The following is a 13,439-nucleotide window of genomic DNA, read 5'->3' as shown; positions in this document are numbered from 1 at the left end:
ACACATAATATACTTCCTCCAAAGCCCCCCAGCACACATCATAAACTTCCCCCCCCCCAAGCCCCCATCACACATATTAATAAAGCCCTCCTCCCTCCTTTTTCTTCCAAGCCCCCTCACCTGCATTCATCCGTGCAGGGAGGAGGCACATCGTCTCGTCATGCCCTGGCGATCTAGCGGTGATCATTAGTAAGGTCTGCACTAGACCTTACTAATGATCCATCATTCAGCCGGAGCTCAGAACTGACAGAGCTCCAGCCGGAGCCGACAGGAGCAGCTCTGCGGTCTGTGCTCGACTTCTCAGCTGGCTGCGGGACACTTAGTACCAGCTCGCGGGCCGGAGTTGGTCCGCGGTCTGGTACTTTGAGACCGTTGGGTTAGAGGTTTCTGTTTTTGTGTCTGTGCCCCACTGATAGTTGTCACTGGGATAACAGGTGAGTATCTTATAATAACTGTACAACTTCCAAGCAGCAATTTCACTTTACAATTAAAATGGGTACATTTGTACATGAATAGCTAATTACAATTTCTAAATGTTTATAGGTTAGCATAATTACCTATGTTTCTTAAACAAAGAGTTTGTGACAGTAACAGAAATCTACCTCTTTCTGTGTGTTTTGGAAACAACTAGCCAATGTAGATACATGCTTTGATCTAAAAATTCAAAAACGTCTATGTGGAATCCACTGTAAAGAAATGCGTGGTGTAAACCAACCTTTCTCAACCAGAGTGCCATGGCACCCTAGGGTGCCTTTTGGCTTTCTCAGGAGTGTCTCGAAATTTTCACATACAAAAGGGTGAAGAATTTAGAGAAGGCAGGAGAAGTGAACAAACTAGGCCAAAATAGCTGATTTGGAAAAAATCTCCAGTTCAGCTCACTCTCCATATCAGCTATTTTGGCCTAGATTGTTCTCTTCTCCTGCCTTCTCCAAACTCTTCACCCTTTTTAGAATAACCCTCATAGTGTCACCTTTCCATAATGCAAGCGGACCAGCCAGCCAGTCACCAGGACCATGGCAGTGAATTATGCAAATCCAGAGAGGGTCTAATCCATTCAGAGAAGGATGGGAGTTTGCCTCTGTCCAGGATTGAGGACTTAGGTGTGAAGGGGGCCTGAGGACTCTGAAGAGTAGGGGGCTTACTGATGTGAAGGTTAACTCTGATGTAAAAGGGAAGGACCTTGCTATAAAAAGGGGTCTCTGATGTAAAGGGGTGAACTATGATGTGAAAGGGGGGCTCCTGATATAAAGGAGGGGCTTCTGATGTAAATGGGGGGCTTCTGATAAAAAGGGGGGCTTGTGATGTGAAGAGGGGAATTCTGATGTAAAAGGGGGAATCTGATGTGAATGGAGGACTATTAAATGTCCTTTAAATGTCCTTTTTTTTTGCATGGTGTTTCCCTTTACAAAGTATGGATTCTGAAGGGACCAGGCATAATTCTTTACATTTTAGACTGGGTGCCTCTAGAGTTTACAGGGAAAAAAGTTTCAAAAAACTGCACTGAACTACTACTAACCTAAACAGACAGTCTATCACAAGTCTGACGAGAAAGCAGAGATAGCAGAATTTTAGTAGAGTTATAGGGAACCTTTTTATCTTGGGCAGGACAAGGAGCTTCCCATTTCTGAATAATATTAGAAAGTATGCCAAATCTCGAAGAACCCCAATTTAAAATGTAAAAAAGCAATGCCTGGTCCCCACAAAATCCATACAAGACTTTTATCCAAGTTAGGGAGCTGGTATAGGTTTTAAGAGGGGACCCTGTGCAAAAACACCAAAAAAGTGGCTCCTATCAGAGTCCTCTCTTGATATAAGAGTCCTCCCTTTTTAAATCAGAATGCCCCTTTCACATCAGGAGCCACCCTTCACATTAGAAGCACCCTTCACAACAGAGTCCCCTTCTTTCACTTCAGAAGCCCACCTTCACATCAGGAGCCCCCTCATGTCAGAGTTCTATCATGACTTCAGGAGGCTCAGTTGTGGCAGCATAGTTACATAGTTACATAGTTACATAGTATTTGAGGTTGAATAAAGACATTAGTCCATCAAGTCCAACCTATTAGGATCTCATTCTAGGAGTACCCGTACCCCTGTATATTACGGCCCCTTAAGAAATCGTCCAAAAGTTTCTTGAACAATTCCACATTATTTGCTGAAATCACCGCCTGTGGCAGTGAGTTCCAGACCCTAACTGATCTTACTGTGAAGAACCCCCTTCGCCCCTTGTGCTGGAATTTTTTTTCCATCAATTTTAGGTGATGGCCTCTAGTTTTTGTAACGGAGTTAATTTTAAACAGTTTATCGCTAATGTTGCTACCACCATTAAACATTTTGTACATGGAAATCATATCCCCCCTTAATCTCCTCACCTCTAATGTGAACATGTTTAAATTTAGTAGCCTCGTCTCGTAGCTCTGGTCCTCCATACCCCTAATTAGTTTGGTTGCCCTTCGCTGGACTTTTTCCAACTCAAGGACATCTTTTCTTAGTACTGGTGACCAGAACTGGACCGCGTACTCCAGATGAGGTCGAACCAATGATCTATAAAGTGGCAAAATTATAGACTTGTCCCTGCAATACATCCCCTTTTTAATACAGGACAAGACCCTGCTAGCTTTGTTTACAGCAGCCTGGCACTGCAAACTACCTTTCAGTTTGTGGTCTACAATGACCCCCAAATCCTTCTCCATTTCTGACTTCCCCAGCGGCATACCCATAATTGTATGATGCATGATGAAGAGCAGGAGGCAGAGCATTCCTGGACAGAGGCAAACTGCCACCGTTCTCTGAATGGATCCCACCTTTCCTGAATAAGCATAATTTGCTTCCATGGTGCTGGCAGCCAACCATGGAAGGCAAAAGGCATAATCATGCATTGGGGCCTAGTGCAGCACCTTGAATTTCAGCAAAGATAAGCTGTAAGAAACCTCATGAACAAGTTAGTGATTGTGAAAATTGAAGTTAAACTTGTGGACTTATGTATGTATGTATGAAAATACAATATTAAGAAACTAGTTAAAAAAAAACATGGGCATCGATGACTGTCTCTTTAAAGTTAACGTATGCATTTCAAAGCAACAAGTTTACAGTAATACTACCAAGCAGCACACGTTAATATTTCCTTTGCTCCTCTGCCTCTCCATTTAGCTGTACAAAGGACTCTCACTTCCCCCATGTGACCTATCTGGGCCAATAATTAGGAACTAATGAAGGAACCTCAATCAAATGGACAGGTAGACATTCTCAAGGATGCCGATAACTATAACAAGCAGATCCCTGGTACATAATCTGTGTTACAGCCCCTTACAGTTTAATTTGCTTAACAACATTACAAAGTGGTTGTTTGGCCCCTTTGTACTATAGTTTAAGCTAGAATTATTTGTAATCATGTTATACCATTCTTTGTGCATGATCTATAACATATTAAAATCCACTCAATGAAAATATTCTGCAGTATTTGAGACAGATGATCAGTTTTTGTATTATGCACACTGAGCATTCCTGAGGATCATGTGCTATGTATTTATAGTTGCACCGTCCATCCACTACTTCTCTTTTTATTTTCACAATAATTCAATCGCCTCCTATTCCTCTGTGCTCATGTGAAATTAGTACTTGTATCATCTGCCTTCCACACAGGTTTTTATGCAAAATGACTTACGCAATGGAATTTTTATTTGGTGTGCTTGGGTCATGCATCATACATGATTCATTTTGTTTTATTTAGAATGTTTAATATATGGCAAATAACATAAGATGCATAAACTGAATGTAGGAAATTGAAAACAGATGGAAAGATGCTCAATGTGAGGATATGCAGAGGCGAATGCAATGACCCTTCCGAGAGCAGTTTTGAGAAGCAGTATTCATTCCAAAGGGAGAAGAAATAATCATTCTATTTCTCATATCAAAATTGAAATACATTAGTTTCATATCAGGAGCATGGCTGAGACGCCACATGTTTCAGTATCAGTGCATTATGTTCCGGCAATTCCTGCCTTCAGCAAATGCCTCCTCTCATTTTATGGAGCAGTGTCAATCATTTTTCTCTGTCTTTAATAGATTGCCTTAACTTGATTTTCTGGAGTATCAGGTATTGAGAAAGTCATCAGAATACCACTTAGGTGAAGTTTTATTCTTCCCTTTATTACAAAATAATTACCAATTAATGGCTTTTAAAGGTGATTAAGCCTAAAATTATATTTGAGAAAAGATTTATAAGAATGAGTGCAGAGCAGTACAATGTTAACCATAATAGCATCTAATTCAAATGAGTGCACGCTGGGAGAGTCTACATTTAGAAATATACATAGTGCTAAATTAACAAATAAATACTAACAAGAAAAATCTCTGAAAGAGATTTTACAGCTCAGCTAACATTCCAGCAACCAGTTACATTTCTAGAGGATTGTGTTTTGCCAACAATTAAGCTGTTACATAATTGTATCAATTTTTTGCATTGTTTGACTCTGTATGATGATACCTTATTAGAAAATGTTAGAACTTCTCTTAGGTTTCTGTGACACGCACCTGAAGGATTTCTCTTGATATATTGTCACAAAGATATAACAGGAAATGTGAGTTGAAATTTCCCTTGGGGTTCCAGCTTTGGCAGTTGACATGAAAGCAGGTATCCACTCTTCCCTTCTTCTGAGAACTGTAAAAGTTTCAGTTTCCCCTCACTTTCTGTCCTGATGACAGTGGTTACCAGCACAAATAATGAGGATGGATCTCCCCAACAGGACATGGATGTCAATAAAAACATGTGAGAGGTTCTCACTTTTCCCAACTCTTCTTAAAACAAGGACCAGTTTTGTTGGAGTTCTGCTTCAGTTCTGATAAGCACAAAGTAGGCAACCAGAAGGGGTTTTCAGTTTCAAGAAAAATACAATGCTTCCCCGTGTGGACATAAGCCAAGTGGGTTTTCTCAGCTGGACCATTACCAAGCAACTAGGAAGCAAAAGAGACCACACACCAAGGTGTTCTGCGAGCTTCAGTTTAATGTGTTCTTTGGAAACATTTCTATCCAGTACCAACTACTAATGAATTTTGCCCAACATTGCTAAAAAAAAGAATGTTATGACTAAGGTATTCTGCAAAAGTGCCAGAAGGTAGCTCTGGGTGGACATGTAACTGAAATGTGTATGACATCCTGGAAAGTGGTCTAATTTTCCTGTACACAACATAGTAAGCCAAGACAGTCCCAATATGTATTTTAATTAAGTGACCCTTACTGACCAGCTTTGGGTCTGGGAAGGTCTACATTGTTGATGCGTTCATCTGGTGTAATATCAAGCAGCCATTTTAGCAGAAAGTGAAGTTTCAGGAAGCAGGGGGTGTCACTTCTGCTCGGGGACCACGGGCATGGTGCAGGGCACGGGTTCCCCTTCAGCTCGGTAGAACTCCTGGTGGCCGGGTTGCGGGTGCGCATGCACGAGTCGCGCGGCGGGTGCGCATGCGCAGCACACAGGCTGCGCGCGCATCCCCGGAAGCGCTCGCATAGTGCTCCTGCGCCATCAGGCTATCAGGTGTGAGCCTTGCTGGGGGAGGTTCCCAGTGCACGCCTTCCATCTCTCTCGCCTGCCATTGGTTCCCGGGGAGGGAGGCCTCCTTGTTGCCTCGGTGACCGGGGGTGGTCTTACTTCCTTAGCTATAAATACCTGGCCTGAGCTCTGGCTTGTTGCTGAGTTATTCCACCTTATGGTGTGAACACCTAGCCTCCCTGTTGATCCTCTTGTTGCCTGTTGCCCCTTTGCTGTACTTCCTGATTGCTGAACCTTGGACTGTCTTTCGCCTTTGAAACTTCGCTGCCTGCCTCGACCCGGACTGGACTTTGACTACCCTCTTGGATTATCCCTAAACTTGTACTTCGTTTCTGGACTTATCAGCTGCTTACTGCCAGTGGGTTCCTTACCTCGCTACTAGCTCCCTGGTACGTCTGACATGAAGAGAGCTCTGACTTTAATAACTGATTGATAGCAAAAGGCCTCAGAAACCTGATGATAACAATGTTTTTGTTCAAAATTTGATTCTTTCTGTGTGTATCTTATTACAGAGTAAGAAGATAAGATCATAAATTTTACTTTGGTTATACCAGGGCTAGGTAAGTAATTATAACACACCTAATTGCCCACCATTTAAAATTTAACTTTGAGTCCTTTTAACATGTCCTGTAAAATCGATTTTCAATTTCAACATTAAGGGAGAAAACCCTTTTAGTATGTGGACAAAACAAGAGTTAGTGTCTCTCTAAGACCACATTCAAGAAGCCAGGAAGAACCAACCCCTTATTGCCTAATAAGGGGTATATAGGTTTTAAAATCCACTGAAAGCAAATTTCTAATGTATAACCTCTTTTTTTTAGAAATGAATTACTGCTATAATAGTAAATAATATATTTATAAAAACATTATCTACTTGTTAAATATAGCAGTAACTTCAAATATTATGTTAGGCATAGCAGACATTGTGCACGTAGGGCAATCTTGAATTTCAGTCCCTTGTCAGATACACAATGTTCCCTAATTTATATGAACAAATGAAGGTAGTGTTCAAGATCAATATTACTGTGGTGAACATGCTGTGATAAGCCTGTGCCAATATTCTTCTCCAGAGATGAGAGTGCCTCAGAAGTCAACCTATATTTGAGAACAGTTCAGGAAAGTCTAATTCCCCAGGAGTTAGAAAACCAGATGGAGCACAAAATAAACCGGTCCCATTGACTTTCTCTTTTCTGAAGCTACTTGCATATTCCTCTGAATCCCTGAATGCCTGCGAACAATCCCTGTCATTGTAAATGATGTGCTATTCTGACAATTACCAGAGTTATGGAGTCTGCAACTTTACAGAACTGACTCTCAGTTGAAAAGCTGGCATAAACTACTCACAGCAGGACTGCAGGCATACGACTTACCGAAACGATAGACATTTCCCAATAGAATATGGAATATGGGCTCTAGATTCAAATCTCAGATGTACTGTAATAGTATCTAGGTCACATACAGTATATTAGATACATTTCAGTAGATATAACACTATGTACTACATAAATCACCTAAATAGTAACATTATGCCACATTCAAGCTAGATAAATACATGAATTTTTGTTATAATGCACTACAAACAAAACAAAAAAAATGTCTTATAATCTGACAACCTGACAATTTTCCCAGTTCACCCTTGCCATCCAATTGACAGCAAAATCTTCCACAATTCTCAAATTTCTCACTATGGACATTTATTGCCAGCCTACAAACAAATTTAATATTGACTTCATGCACACCACATATCACCTAAGCACACATATCTAGGAAGGTGTGCAGGTGAAAATATTAACTTTTCATTCATTTTACCATATTAAACTTAAATGTATTTAAGTACTGCCTGTGGCAGGTAATTAAACTTTGAAAGGACAGGGAGGCCAAAGGTGAAAAAGAAGGATTTTAAAAATGCACGATGAGCACCACAGCAAAACATAATGGACATGTAACCCTAGGATTGTCATCCTGGGGTGTAAGAGAGAGACAGGTACTTAAGAAAACTATTTTGGTAGAGGCTGTGGCAGCACCAGAGCAAAGTATCATAGACTTTGAAGAGACGATCAACTTTGGAGTAGACAGGGAACACTTTTTTTTGTTTCAGCTTACATATTAGGACCTTTAGTACAAGGTAGATATACGCAGATGGAATTGATAAAGAATTATTGTTACAGATTATTTTTAAATGACAGCACCCCAGAACATTGTCATGAACTTTTAGGACATGAGAGAAGCAGAGCACATTTGGTTTGAAATATCCAAGTAATGTCCAGCATGGCCCACCTCCTAATTTATTGCCTGACAGTCATTGAGGCATGTACTCTAGAATGCTTCCTTCATTGACTCTTTACAACATTTGGACTGGACGTGGAGTGGGTGTTCTCTGCCTGAGACCACTTTGATGTTATGAAAAAGTAGAGAGTTCAGGATATCACAAAGGCTTCTCTTAACCTATATCTATCAACCTATCTATATATGTATTAATCTACCTATACACAGCTAGCAAATTTTTTTACTTGGTCTGTAACTGAATGGGAGTCTAACAATTATTCTCCCACAGGGGCCCTTTGCTGACTTTGTCCACCAGTGGTGCAGCTGTTTCTTAGCAAAGCATCATGAACATGAAATTGTTTCAGCCAAAGTGTTAGAGAATGAAAAAATCAAGAAAATATACACCTTTATGGGGTGTAACAGCACAGCAACAAAGCATCCTGGACTTTAGGTAGTCATAGGGAATGAAGAGATATAATACAAGGCAGCATAGGGCAACCTACCCCAGATCCACAGAAACTAAAAATGGTGCAAAATGATATGTTCACATGAAACAAATGATCTTATTCCTGATCCATAATCAGTCTACATAAATCTAGTGGCTGATATCTTGTAAATATTCAATTCTAAATAAAAGCCTGTATTAAATGTCTTTAAAATTGTACAATGTTTACATTTTAAAACAAATACATTTATGACATCAAATAAAATAATAACCAAGAGAAAAAAAGAATAGGTTACCTGGAAAGTTGACCTTTTCTTAAAGTAGAACTCAGGCAAATCAATTCTTAAGCCTTGCAGTGTGAGAGTGAGTATAACTTTGTTATTTTAGCTCTCTAGGAAAAATAAGCACTTAAAGTGACATTAAACCCTCAGATTTTTTAACATAAAACAATACTGTAATGTGTGCCTTACTGTAATCCATGGTTTTTTCCCTTCTCTTTGCTGCTCTTCCTTTTAAATCTGTATCTGTTCAGATGCTGGGGAGAACTTCTGTTTTGCAGCAGACTGCCCTGTCTCTGGAATGGATACATGGTGTCTGTGGGTAGGTTTGCAACCTGAGCCAGCACTACAGGAAGAGGCACTCAGCTGCAAAGGGAAGTTCTCCCCCAGAATGAGAAGACATGAGGATTTAAAAGGAAGAGCAGCAAAGAGAAGGGAAACTACCATGGATTACCGTAAGGCACACATTACAGTATTGTTTATGTAAAAAAAATCTGAGGGTTTAATGTCACTTTAACCCTTGCAGTGTGGGGTTAGCCCCACTGCAAGGGTTAAGATTTTGTTTGTTTGCCCAGAGTTCTGCTTTGAGTAGAATTCAATTGTACGTGCTTTTTATATATTTTCTTGTATGTATACGTTCCTCAAGTTCCTCACCAAAATGTAATTTGAGTGCATTAAAGTGACATTAAAGGCAGATATCCCAATGGTGCTGTACAGACTTACCTTATGTGATGCCTTTTGATCCGAACAGCTTCTTCCTTCCACTCTTTTTCGACAGTTCCTCCAGCACTGGTGCCAGTCTCTGATCCAGCGCAGACTCCTCGTGTCCCACAGAGTCTGTCCGGCGTGCGCACTTCTGGCTGGGTCCATTGAGTTTTAGGGGTTGATTTACTAACCTTATAAACACGCCGCGAACAAGTATACACCTCTGTAGTGTGTTCCCTCCCAGCATGATCTATTGGTGGAATCTAGACACCTTTGTAGTGTAAACACACCCAGCAGGTGTGTTGTGCAAAGCCCTGCATGAATTGCAAGGTGATGTTGTGTAAATTAGCTCTACGTTGTGTTGCTTGCGTTGATGAATGCAGGAATGTAAATGCATGAGCTAACCATTTTTGTCTAAACTGTGAAGCAGTATTATATATGCATCATGTGCATGATTTTTCCATATATGGCATTAGTGGAAATATGCTTTTAGAGATTTGCATGCCGCTATTAGAGCGGCTTGTAGCCTATGGCGCATGCTACATGACGCGCACGTACGTAAATACATAAAAACGCGCCATAATGGCGTCAAAATGTGACACGTTACTCGTGTTTGGTTGATAAATACGTTTTGCTGTGTAAAAATGCACACGCACCTGGTGCGTGTGTGTGTTTAGGTTAGTAAATCACCCCCTTAGTGTCGCTCTCCCCTCCAGTGATCTGGACTGCAGATGCGCCCGCCCACACTTCCTCCTTCACAGTGTTCAGACTTCTGCAGGCGGGAGCGAGCGGCACTGACACAGGTAAGTTAGTTGGTATTTGCCAACTTTTTTTAATGTATATATACCAAAAAAAGGACTTTAATACCACTTTAACATAAACATCCATGTTGTTACAGAAAAAACTTAACTGCTATTGTACATTGTTTGTACAATACTTTCAACAAAACAATATGGCACAAAGCATGACTTGTGAGTAGAAGAAAGGAGTATGATGTGTAAATTAAAGGGATATGATCAATCCTGATCACTGGAGCCTGGAGATCCTATTCCTATTGGTGACCCTTTAACCAGTCCTGAGTAACAGTTTGCAAAGTCATACAGATATGTGTATATATATATATTTGTATATGCTATGTGTATATATATTTGACATCTTATATATATCTATATCTATATATATATATGCATATATATAGATATATATACTCGCTCCATGGCTCGTGCCAACAATCATCCCACGTTCAAAGGCTGTTAAATCGCATTGTTTACCCATATCTTCAGAAAAAAATCACTTTTACTGTTGTGGTAAACAACCTGCTTCCCTATTTATAATGGTCTGCCCTCTAGCAACTTCAGCACGAAATTATAGCTAATTATAGCTAATTTGCCTACAAACGTCAGGTGGTCATAATAAACTGGCCACTCAGTGTATATATATATACTGTAAATCCTAAATAGACAAAAGGAGTAAAGAGGAGCTGACTTTTAGATTATATTCTATCCATTCACTGGTGAAAACAAAAGAGGTAATCTATTGTATTTGTCAATAAACAGGTCCTCCTTGCACTTGTTTCTGTTAGTTAAAACATCTGATTTAAAACTAGTGATTGATCAGTTAGAACTGCTGTAATTTAAGGCTACCCAAACATTTTTACTAACATCTCAATAACTCTGTGCTTGTTTAGTGATAACCACATAGTATGGTGTTAACAGACAATAACACAAACTGGTTTGTGATAAAAGAGCTTGGCATGGCTTGCAGAGATTATCAACCATGTGCAGAAATCTGTTAGAACACTTCAGCAAAACTGCAATTAAGATAAGAATCATATGAGTTGGGATTTAGTGACTGTAGAGAGAATGGGCAGAAGCTTGAGCTTTATCACATGTGTATTCGTGACCTTATTTGCTTTAAGGATTGTGTAGACGGGTTTCAAATTCAGAAGAGAGTCATAGTGTGCCTCTGAACTGCTTTGACGTGCATTTGTTGCTTTGATTTGCCTTTCAGTTGCTCAAGCAGTTGCTTCAAGCTGCTCCTGAGTTGCATCCAGCGGGTTCTGAATTGCATCAGGCTTCTTTGAGTTGCTTTTGTATTCACATTGATGTCTAAGCGGATAAAAAGCAGCTCTGAGGCAAACAAAAGTTCATGTACATTGAGTGCTAAAGCAGATTATATTTGTGGAGACCACCTACCACTATCAAGGTGTTTCTGCAGTACTGTATATGATGTACTTTATAGACACACATGTCCTGTTTACAACTGCATTGCCAAAATCCAGGCCTCCTCTGGCAAATGGCCCTGGTCTGGAAGATTTGGTATCTTCCTGTGAAGCCTTGCTCCCAATATAATCACTTTTATATGTCTTTAGTGCTGAAGTTCTGATAGTTTGAAGAACACTACAAAAACTACCACATTGCAGTATATGGTTGTAGTATTTATTTGCAATTTCTGCTTTTTCTTTACAGCTTGCCAGAAAAAATCTTAATATTTTTTAAATAGTGAATTTAAGACTAGAAGTTTGTGTACAAACTGCAGAGATAATGAAGATAAAATAAAGGATATGTAAAAAACATAACATATAATGTTATCAAAGGAGGATAGGCACAGCAAGATATTCTTTAATTATATTAATACTAAAATAAATAATTTAAACCAAAGACCAGTAACTGCAGGGCAAAGTGTATATAACACTTAAACAGAACGCAAAAGAACAAGGCAATATAGAATATGCTTTAAGATTTTATAATATTCTAAACACTATGGCTTATTGTCTTACTTTCTATAATGATTGTCAATGTCACCAGGGTGACTGTCAGCCACAGCACTTGCAGGGCTTGTGATGTATTCACATCCTCCCAGTCCTGCGGTCAAGGTCTGAATGTTCCTATTGAACAGAGTGCATAGACTTGCCAGTCACGAATTGTGTATTGTGAAATAAAGATATTTCAATTGTAGGACCAGTATTGCCAATTATACTTTGCAATTTTGATTTCTTAGCCAATCTCAAATGTTAATCAGTCCTCCTTATACACTGTCCGAGTCCTTTCTACTCACATTGGGAAAGAAAGGCAAATATATAAAACAAGCAGGGAGCAGCATCATTGTTATTTCTTACCTGATGCCTTCTCTTTTTATCATGAATACAGTTCTTGAAAGGCACATTGGAACATCCATGATGGACTTTACTAAGAAGTAATCTATTTAACTGCTTTCGTCATACTTGTTCAACCAATAGAATAGGGAGGGTGCAGCAGCCGTGCTGCGGTGATTGAGTAAACCTTTTAAATGTGATACTAATGAAGATGTAATCTGAGCAAACTCTTATGTATTGACTCCTGTTCTGTTCTGTTCTGTTCTACGCTATGCTGGCTTCTTCCAGAGCCAGCAACAATCTGCTGCACAAAAGGAATTGCTGTAAAAGGTTTACAATGCATACAGTTGGTACAACTTGATGTGCATAATGCTATTGCCAACATCATTACTGTTCATTTCACCATTCTAATGCAAAGTTGTCACATATGAAGCTTGATCACAATCCTGAAGAGGAGACTGGAACTCAAAACAAATCACTTTTGCCTTTTATATTTATACCGCCATTGTTGAGTAATCAGCAGAGGAAAATCTAATTGTACTTCTCTGTGATTGTGAATTTATGCAAATATCTATTTAGCAATACAATTTGTAATTTAAAAACATTTTATCAACTGTTGTAAAAAATTGTAAACCAGAAAGAAACATTTAGATACCTTCTGTAAATTGTATCACAATAAAAGTAAATTGCTTGAAATATATATTCTGAGGAACTGGCTGACAGGGTTGTGGATGGTGTATGTTTCACCTAGGTTTCTAACCTTTCTTGTGGTTAGGGGTTCAAGGATTTGTGTTATGAAGAAAACAAACATTTTGTTTTCTCAGATCTTAATAAGTTCTGGTCTGGGTCCTGGAACCTGAAGCCTTTGTAGAGCTTTGGATGGGATAAAGTCTCCAATCCTAGGTCCACATATTACCTCATAGCCAGACCTCATTAATTAGTACAGACCTTTTATATGTGAGCTGACTGATGTTTAGGGCTTTCTCTGCTGTGAGAGTCTGCTGCTGGGTGAAAAGGCTGCTTGCCTAAAGAACGCTAAAATGGTACATGTGTTGCTTGTTTGTTTGGTGAACCCAGTCAGGGACACCCAGTTATTCAGTAACTGACAT

General features: G+C 39.5%; 1 protein-coding gene across 1 annotated transcript in view; it reads right to left on the bottom strand.

The window, feature by feature from the left end:
• Positions 1 to 12,450, bottom strand: part of OTOL1 (otolin 1) — a 37,042-nt gene extending 24,592 nt beyond the window's left edge. Inside the window, exon 1 of the mRNA XM_018553959.1 lies at positions 12,355 to 12,450. The gene's annotated coding sequence lies outside the window, so the exon portion shown is untranslated. The remainder of the gene's footprint in view (positions 1 to 12,354) is intronic.
• Positions 12,451 to 13,439: the final 989 nt, after the last annotated feature.

Source organism: Nanorana parkeri, unplaced genomic scaffold (assembly GCF_000935625.1).
Source record: "Nanorana parkeri isolate BGI_ZX_2015 unplaced genomic scaffold, ASM93562v1 scaffold136, whole genome shotgun sequence".
Taxonomy (NCBI): Eukaryota; Metazoa; Chordata; class Amphibia; order Anura; family Dicroglossidae; genus Nanorana; species Nanorana parkeri.
This window is presented reverse-complemented; position numbering and strand designations above follow the sequence as displayed.